The sequence below is a fragment of the Pogonomyrmex barbatus genome, unplaced genomic scaffold, assembly GCF_055798465.1.
Source record: "Pogonomyrmex barbatus isolate J1 unplaced genomic scaffold, ASM5579846v1 scaffold8, whole genome shotgun sequence".
Lineage (NCBI taxonomy): Eukaryota > Metazoa > Arthropoda > Insecta > Hymenoptera > Formicidae > Pogonomyrmex > Pogonomyrmex barbatus.
In genome coordinates this window covers 5242314-5251116 of record NW_028297182.1, presented here as the reverse complement: position 1 = coordinate 5251116, position 8803 = coordinate 5242314, and positions in this window count along the sequence as shown.

The window sequence follows — 8803 nt, the reverse complement described above, 5'->3', positions numbered from 1 at the left end:
TTGAAGAGTGATAAAAAGGACCTGGCAATGACCTAGTAATAAAGAAATCAATCGAAAACATTAATGTTATCCGACACGTTCAAATTTATAAAGATACTTCATTATAATATATTCATCGAATACTTCCTATTCTTTCGTATATAGAAATAATCATCCAATAATTATTGTTGTGATTATTGTACACTATCATAATATAGTTATTATTTAATTGACATTATTGTCGTATATTACATATGTAAAAAATGTTTTTTTTAAATATCACAAAAGAATTGATAGATGCGCCTACATGTTTTTTTTTCTGTATACTGTTTCGACTAAATCATGATGTGCAATAACGGCTGCTAGATTATTCACGTTTTCCAGAAAGTAGAAAAATCTATTTTTCCTTTAGAGATGAAGCGGCAGTCATGTGTGATAATAGTTTGTTTTGCGGTCGTTTCATTCTACGTTATCGGCAAACAAAGGTTCATGCCAAATTTCGGGACGCACGGCGATAAAAAAGATATGTTTGAAAAAGAGATATGTTTCAAAATTATATCAATTTTCGAGAGAACGCGCAATGCACCGGACAAAACGGTTCAAAGGGAAAGCGAGCTTTTTCATCGCTAGACACATCCTCGCGGAAGGTCGACAAAAATACACGACCGAGGGGGAAAAAAACCCGAGCGTTTTTCAATAGTAGCCTTGTTAACTGTTCGTTTATTCAATTTATTACAGCAGAAATTTTAAAGCAGACTATAGCATAAAATTAATTTAACACTAACACGTGTCGATATATCTGTCGGAGCTCGGAGTTTGCTTAAAGCTCAAAGCCCTTATTCGTATTCATATGAGAAACATGTAAAAGCATGTAATTCCCTTTAAAAGCAAATATTTACTAGATTAAATTAATCATTAAGATTGAATCTAATCTTATTAAATTACAAAATGTGGTTTTAAGCATATTAATAAATTACACTTGTAGAGAGATTTTTTTCGTATCTTTTTCTCGCATAAACCTTTGAAGTCAGTTTTCAAAATGTTATCCTTTACTGTTTTGATTTAATCCAATTTCAATTTAACTGATTTCGCAAATGATAATATTCAAACGCGCGTAATACGCGCGTATACACTGCTAAACACACACACAAAAAAAAAAAAAAAAAAAAAAAAAAAAAAAAAAAACTCACCCGTGATCGTGATGGCCCTCAACAAAATAGATAGTCTCACAAGTCTCTATCGATCATTATCGCGACGAGATTAGGCAATGTTTCGTTTTATCACGTACGGAGCTAACAACAATTCTTCCTCGTGCACTCCCGTGCGAGTATTATTACGAAAAGTAAGTTTCACTACTTGTCACAAACGACCCTTTGTATTTGAACGTAAACCATTCACATCCGGCCGGTCAAAGAAATGTCACGCACGTCGCATACACCGAACTCGCGGTCTGACCGGAAAAGAAAAGGAAAAAAAAAAAAACAAAAAAAAACAAATACACGCGCGGAGCATCGGCGTCGTCCGATAAAACACGACCCGCAGGTCGGTGGCCGCCTTCACTCCGCTCCTTTCTCACTCTCTCCCCTCTCTTTTCCACGAGTTTCCTCTTCTCACCGCCGAGCACGTGACAGCGGGTCCACCTTGGCCGCCGAGCGAAGAAGGCTATGCGCGATGTACGGAGCAGGACGCGGCACCGTGAACTGAATTCGGCGGTGGCCGTGGCTACGCTCGGAGCCCGATTGACTGTTCGCGGACGCGGGGGAAACGCGCGGGCGACGGCGGCGGGGGGCACCGCACCGCGCGCTACTCCAAGCCGCGCCGCGGCACGCCACGCCATACCACGCCACGCCGTGCCGCGCCGCGTCGCGCAGCCTGCGGCGCTCCTATGGCATCCGCAACGTGGAAACTTCCCCACGAGGCCCACTACTCGCCCTCTCTCACCCCCCTCCCCCCCCCCGGCTATCGTTATTTATCGATACATATTTCGATACATTCGCGGGTAACGTTCTCCCGTGCAGGTGCGGGTCAGGACCATAGTCACGCTCGATTGGAAATGCGGCGGTTACGGTGGCGCCGAAAACGAAAATGAGAGAACTGCTCCGAGATACCGACGCGAGATACCGCGGGTGCGAACAAGTTTATGAAAAGTTAAGTTTCACGAGGGACGATTTTCTGAAATTTCTCCTTTCCAATATTTCGTGCGGTACGGCGAGTTTCAAGCCGAGGCAAATTCAGTGTTTCTTTTGTTCAAAAGTGAGTTGAAATTTCTTTGAAGTCGAGATACGTAAATCGAGATATCGAAGCTACGTTAAACAACATTGTTGCTCAAATCGTGTGATAATTTATTGAATTATATTAAGAGACTGTCGACCAAACAAAATTTTATTTATCGATCTTAATAGAAAACTAAACTTTCTCATGACGTCGTATGTTTATTTGTTTTGATCGTAAAGGAAGGAAAAAACTAAACACATGAAAGAGTGCCAAAATGATACACAAAATTGTAATGAAAATTTACACGGGGAAAAATATTTCGCGTTACAACTGATGACTGTTAAAATTATTTGTATATTGACGTAACGAAAGAAATTTAAATAACAGATCAGAGAAAGCAATTACTCGGGTAGATTGGATGTTAGCTGTTTAATAATTTTTTTTTTTATTGAACTTATCTGTAAATATTCGAAATCAATTGTTTATATCGCGAATTAAACTTACTATCACATGCGTGTCGCTGCTCTAAAAGTAGTAACAAACATTTATAATACAGTAGCAAATTTCTTTAAGTCAGTAAATAACTCTAAAAGTTCGTCATTAGTTGTAGAACAAAATATTTCTTCCATGTATTGAATAAGGAAATATTTATCGTGATGAAAATCGTTGTTTATTTATCAGACAGAATAACATATCTGCGATTGTATATCGATATTTTTCGTTCATTGTATTTTTGAACTGCTCTAACAAAAAAATTACATCAATACAAATTTATTTCGAAAAATTGACTTAGCGTTTACGATGCTTTTTGCGTGAGTTGGCCATGTAAAGAACTCAAATAGACAAAAGAGAATTTTCCTATGGCGAGATTAAATTGAAGAATGCAAAAGAAACAAAGCAAAAGAAATCGAAAAAAAAAAAAAATATATATCGCGATAAAGTCAGAGGCACAATCCAGCAACAACCAGAGGTGTTTTCGTTATCCCCATAGAAGCTTCCCCGCGGGCTCGCTTGGTCGAGCATAGTTGTTTATCGATATAAAATCGATACAAAATATACATGTACATATATATATATATATATATATATACAGACCGGCCGCATCTACATCGAGAGAACAAGGTTTTTTTCATTTCGGGAATAAAAGAATCACTTATTGATGCGATCTCGTGGCTGAATTCCGGTATGCAACGTGAAGCAGTGAGTATTGTTTGTTGCATTTAAATGATGTATTACGCAAAGATATCGCAAGAAGAGCATATAATATCAATAAATGATGACATCAACATGCCAAATAAACAGGAAAATATAATGCACAAACATCGCTTTTAATATAAATTTTCAATTAATCATCCAATATTCATAAATAAAAATGTTCAATTATTACGCAGAGTATAAATTAGCATAAAATGGATTGGAGATTATAAAAAGTTTCAGACATTCATACAATACGTAATAAACATGTTTTTAGATTATTTTTAATTTTAGCCTGAATGTTTAAAAAAGTAATAATGTTAAGAATTTTAAATCTTTCTCTTTCGTGTAATCTGTTTTATTAAAAAAATATAAAGGAGTTTGGCTATTACTTGCAAAGAATGTGATAAAGAAAGTAATTTTGTTTCTAGTAAATAGAGTAATTTACTACATTGAAACGTAAAAATATTTGGAGTAAATTGAGAAGCTAATTCGTTTGTTTCGCTGCTAACTCAGCACATTGAAATCCAGTAATCCAGAATTAAAGCCACTATGTGGTCTATATGTATGAACGGGATTAAATGAAATGAATCGACGCATACGGTTCAATCATCACGAAATCGTGCGGTTCACAGAATTCCTGAGAGATAAGTGCTGACAAATTTAGCATGCAAATCCATATAGAATTCTTTCCATACATATATAATAATAGAATATGTCTCAAATTAAAAGAATGCCTGACAAGAGAGATCACGTATTAAAATATGTCGTACTTTTGCTTTTGACCTAATTTTAAACTTAGATATTTTGGTCAAACTCGGTAAAAAGGTACAGAATTCAATTTTATAATTTCTATGAGTTATAACTCAACGTTATCCGCGTATAACAAAGTGAAAAATGTATATTCTTGAATTAAAATTATCCTTATAATTCTATAATTGTATTCTTGAAATTTGAGAGAAATTTTAATCCAATTCCATAGATATATCGAGGATTCTTGGCTCTCACTTGCATCGTTAAGTTAGCTTAACCAATCAGATTTCGAGTTCGTGTACAGATAGCAACGTCAAGGATATGCGGAACAAACGTAATTAACTCGATCGCGATTTTGTACACTGTGGAAACACTGTAAGTAAATGTCGAATTTACACGCTCGCCAGAACGGGTTGCCGGAAATGCAATCCGCGCAAACGTGTTAAAAAAAAACCGGATACACATGGATGAAGCCTTAGCTCGTGCAACATAACGGACGGCTGATTTAATACGGAACGATAATTACACCACGAAAATATTTCGTCCCAATTCGCTATGCAATATTAAATTCATGGAATTTTTCGATGGTTGTAAACTTTTTTAATGGTCATCCGTCGTAGACTTGTTTCAAGCGATTAGGCGTGTGCGACATTTATAGCCTGCAAATATATGTTATATAATATATGTACACGCGTACATATATTACGTGTATATAAAAATGTTTCTGTCTTACGTGAACTCCCGTGAGATTATAACATAAACATACACACGCAAATGCGCGCTGTCCCGACCGCGTGCCAGCAACAATCGTTTTTTCCACAGGCCGCTCGTGCCAGGTGAAACTTGCACCGAATAAATGTCGAGTCCCGTCGAGCAGGTGCGCAAAGAGACATGGCATTCGATAATTATGTGTACCGGACGTAACAATTTTTATTTACACTGGATATGTCAAATGTCAACGGGGAGAAACGCGTTGCCTAATAAATCTTAAACGCATGTCCCAAGATGCATATCACGACGTTTCGTGCGATGTCCCCCTGTGACGTAATATAACCTTGAATATTTTGCATTTTTATATCGTGCAAAAGGTGTCTTTACTTAATTTGCAAACCATAAAAAAAAAAAAAAAAAACAAAAAAAATACAAGAAAAAAGACCTCTCGTGGACCTTTGATTGACACACATTGCGAAAAAAACAACATAGTCGTGTCACATCTGCGCGTAGAGATATTGTGTGCTTCGTTAACGGAAGCAATATCCGGTTTCTAACGAATATACCGCGTCGAATTTAAATGCATTCTCCTAACAAGCGGCTTGAAACTTACACTCGAATGTTGAACATAGATGATGAGGACAAGAGTAGAAGCACTCTCTTTAACGAGAGTAGGATCATTACTACAGATTATCATTTACTGCCCATTAGCATGAAATATCTAAATTGCATGAAAAAAGTCGCAAATTTATTTTAAAGAAATAGAAATAAAAGTAAAAAGCTATTTTGGACAATTAATTTTATTCACTAATACATACGATAAAATTTGGAGGAAACTAATAATTTCTCAGAATGTCAAAATATTTCAAAAGAACTTCTTTCTTATAGAAAAAGAATAATTTATGAATTTGAAATAAAACACGCATATATTATTAAAATAGTCAATGTAATCAATTTTTTAATGTCTTGATGTACGTATTGCCTATTGAAAAATTTTCATATTGTTTACTTTACCGAATAATCTAAATTTTGAAGTAAGAAATTTCAGATGAAGACAGAAACAGCTATTAACATTGCGTTTTCATTCGTAAGATGGATCGTAATACCGAGTGACATTGTTGCTAATGGGACGGCGACAAAAGATACTTGGCAGCCAAGGTCTCGAAGCAATGAAAATTAATGTTGCATTCACCAGGATGACTAGTACCAACTATTACGAGGTCGTACGCGACTACTTTACGATCGTGAGATCGTCGGTAGTCGGCCGATAACGTGCGAATATCGATAGGCACACCCTTTGACTTTCGTATTTATCCAATTAATATAAATGTGCCTGTCGTCAAAAGTTCAAAGTAAAGAAACGTTTCGTGATTTACACCAGCCGCCTATATCACATCTAAGTCTTAATTTTAAATTCAAGCTTACGCAAGTTAATTCATTTTGAGCACGGATAGATTTTCATTGCAAAATAATTTTCATAATTTAACATTTAAATACGTAATATAATACAAATTTGTAATTTATATTCTCGCAATGTTGAAAAGTCAACTGATTTCTACATACATGTAGAAACATCGAAGCATTAGCAATTTCATTAGTTTTTTTATTTCTTCGCAGTTGATTGCGGAAAGTCACAATCAAAATTTCGTTATCCTTGAAAAGAAATATTAATTACAAATATTTATTTTTATAAAAATATTAAACTGCGTTATTTTATTTATACTTTTAATTTCTTTATAATCAAAAATCTTTTTAAAAATCTTTATTCTGAACATTATAAGTATAAGAAAGTTGTTTCACTGAAATTTTTTTATAACTTTTGATTATTATTATATAGCCAATACATTTTTAACTGAGAAAATGAGTAATATTAAACAAACAACACTTTAACTTGCGATAAAAGTTGCTCACTAAAAAAAATTAAATGCAATGTAAAAATCATTTTATTATAATTTTCTCTCACAGTGAAAGAAATAACGTTTGCTGTCGCAAATTGTAAGACAAGATAGATTAGGAAATTCGCGTCATACTGAATATAAATCGTGTAGACAGACTCAGACATCGGTACTATAGTTCAAATTCAATTCTCGCGATCGTCGATTTCAAGAGGCACGTATCGAGCCAAAAATTCTTGAAAGACGAACACGAACGCCTCAAACTATCCGGAATATAAAGTATGTTGGCCTATACCCGCGATCGATCTTTCCATATCAAGCACGCAAATATTTTTAAAACCGGTTTAAGTTTTGTACCACTCCGGGTTTGTACTCCACTTAGCTCGACCGGGCCTGCCGGGCTACCAGAAAACTAATGAACGCTTACCACAGGGTCCTAATTGTGCACATTCAAATAACGAGCTGAATGATGTAATGAAAATTAATTGACGATGAAAATTATTTGATCGACCGATCAATTGTCGGCTGTCTTGCAAGGTTAAAAATAAATGCGACTGAAAATACATTGTCTTAAATAAAATTGTGACGACACAGGTGATGTAATGTCGGAAATTACGTTTGTATAAAATTAAATCTACAAATAAATACAGCTTTAAAATAAAAATAAATTACATAAATTACATAATTGCGCATTAAAAATTTGTACTTGTTTCTACCTGATTGGATTTTTAAATCATTTTATATCATTTTATAACGTACATTTTTATAAAGAGTTTTATTTGTACGTTTCTCGACAGAATGCAATTAAGAATGAAAATACGATTAGTAGTACTTCAGAATTTGATCAGCCAGGTGTTCAACTGTGCGCGAGCGCACTTTAATTAAAGAGGAAGAAAGGTCTTAAATACAGTTTCGGAGCTTCTCCAATTGCGAAGTATTCGCTCAACACTTGATCAGGGTAAACGAATCGTGAAGTATCATCGAGACTTGTAGAATGGAGCATAGTCGTAAAACGAGTATACAAGCATATATGAGTATACAGTGAGCTGCGGATCACTTCTGTAATGTGTAGAATTCACGAGTTCTACCAGTTACCTTAGCGTTGCGTACATCTATGTAAAACGTAAATTCTGATCAAACCAGAACTCGCGTTATCATAACAAATAATAATTGGTTGTAAAAGTTTGTAAAGTACATTATTGTTACAGTTTTTAATCATTACTAAGTTTTTATAATCGTAACATATAATTGAGATTAATTTTTTTATATGTATAATGTCTACAATATATATATATATATATATATATATATATATATATATTTTTTCTTTTTTTAATTTTTTATATTAATATTAATTTATATATATATATATATATATATATATATATATATTAATATACCCACACATTATATTATAATATTGCAAAAGATTAAAATTAATTTGAATCAATTTTTAAATTCTGATTATGACAAACATAATATTACTGTTTGAAGCTATAGCTAACAGCAAATATCCAAATTGAAATTTAGACAGAAAGATTAATATTATGAAGGAACTATCTCAACATATATTTGCAAAATGAAATCAAATAGTACTTCGAATCACATATCATTACTCTAATTTTGTGTGTATGTGTATATGTGCATGTACGATTTATATTTGAATGAAAATACAAATTAGGAATGAGAATAGCGAATATAAAAAAAAAAATCTAAATTTATATTTGACCAAACATAATTAATTGAAAATGAAAGCTGAACTGATTTAAAAATATATTATAACAAATATGCAATATGCAATTTGATTCTTAGCGTGCAGTTGCACAATAATGTAATTTGGTCAAGGTGAATATGGTTGGTTATTGATTAAATTTAAATTAGCTCGAATTGTGTGCTATTCTTAAAATCCCTACGGATTTCATTTCAAAGAAGCGATCAATACATTACAAAAATATTTAACGGTCGGAAAGTCTTTTGATTGGTTTATTTAGAGAATCGATGTCACTATACTGTATTCTGTCTGAGGAAGTTGTGGTCGATGATGGGGAGCAATTAGT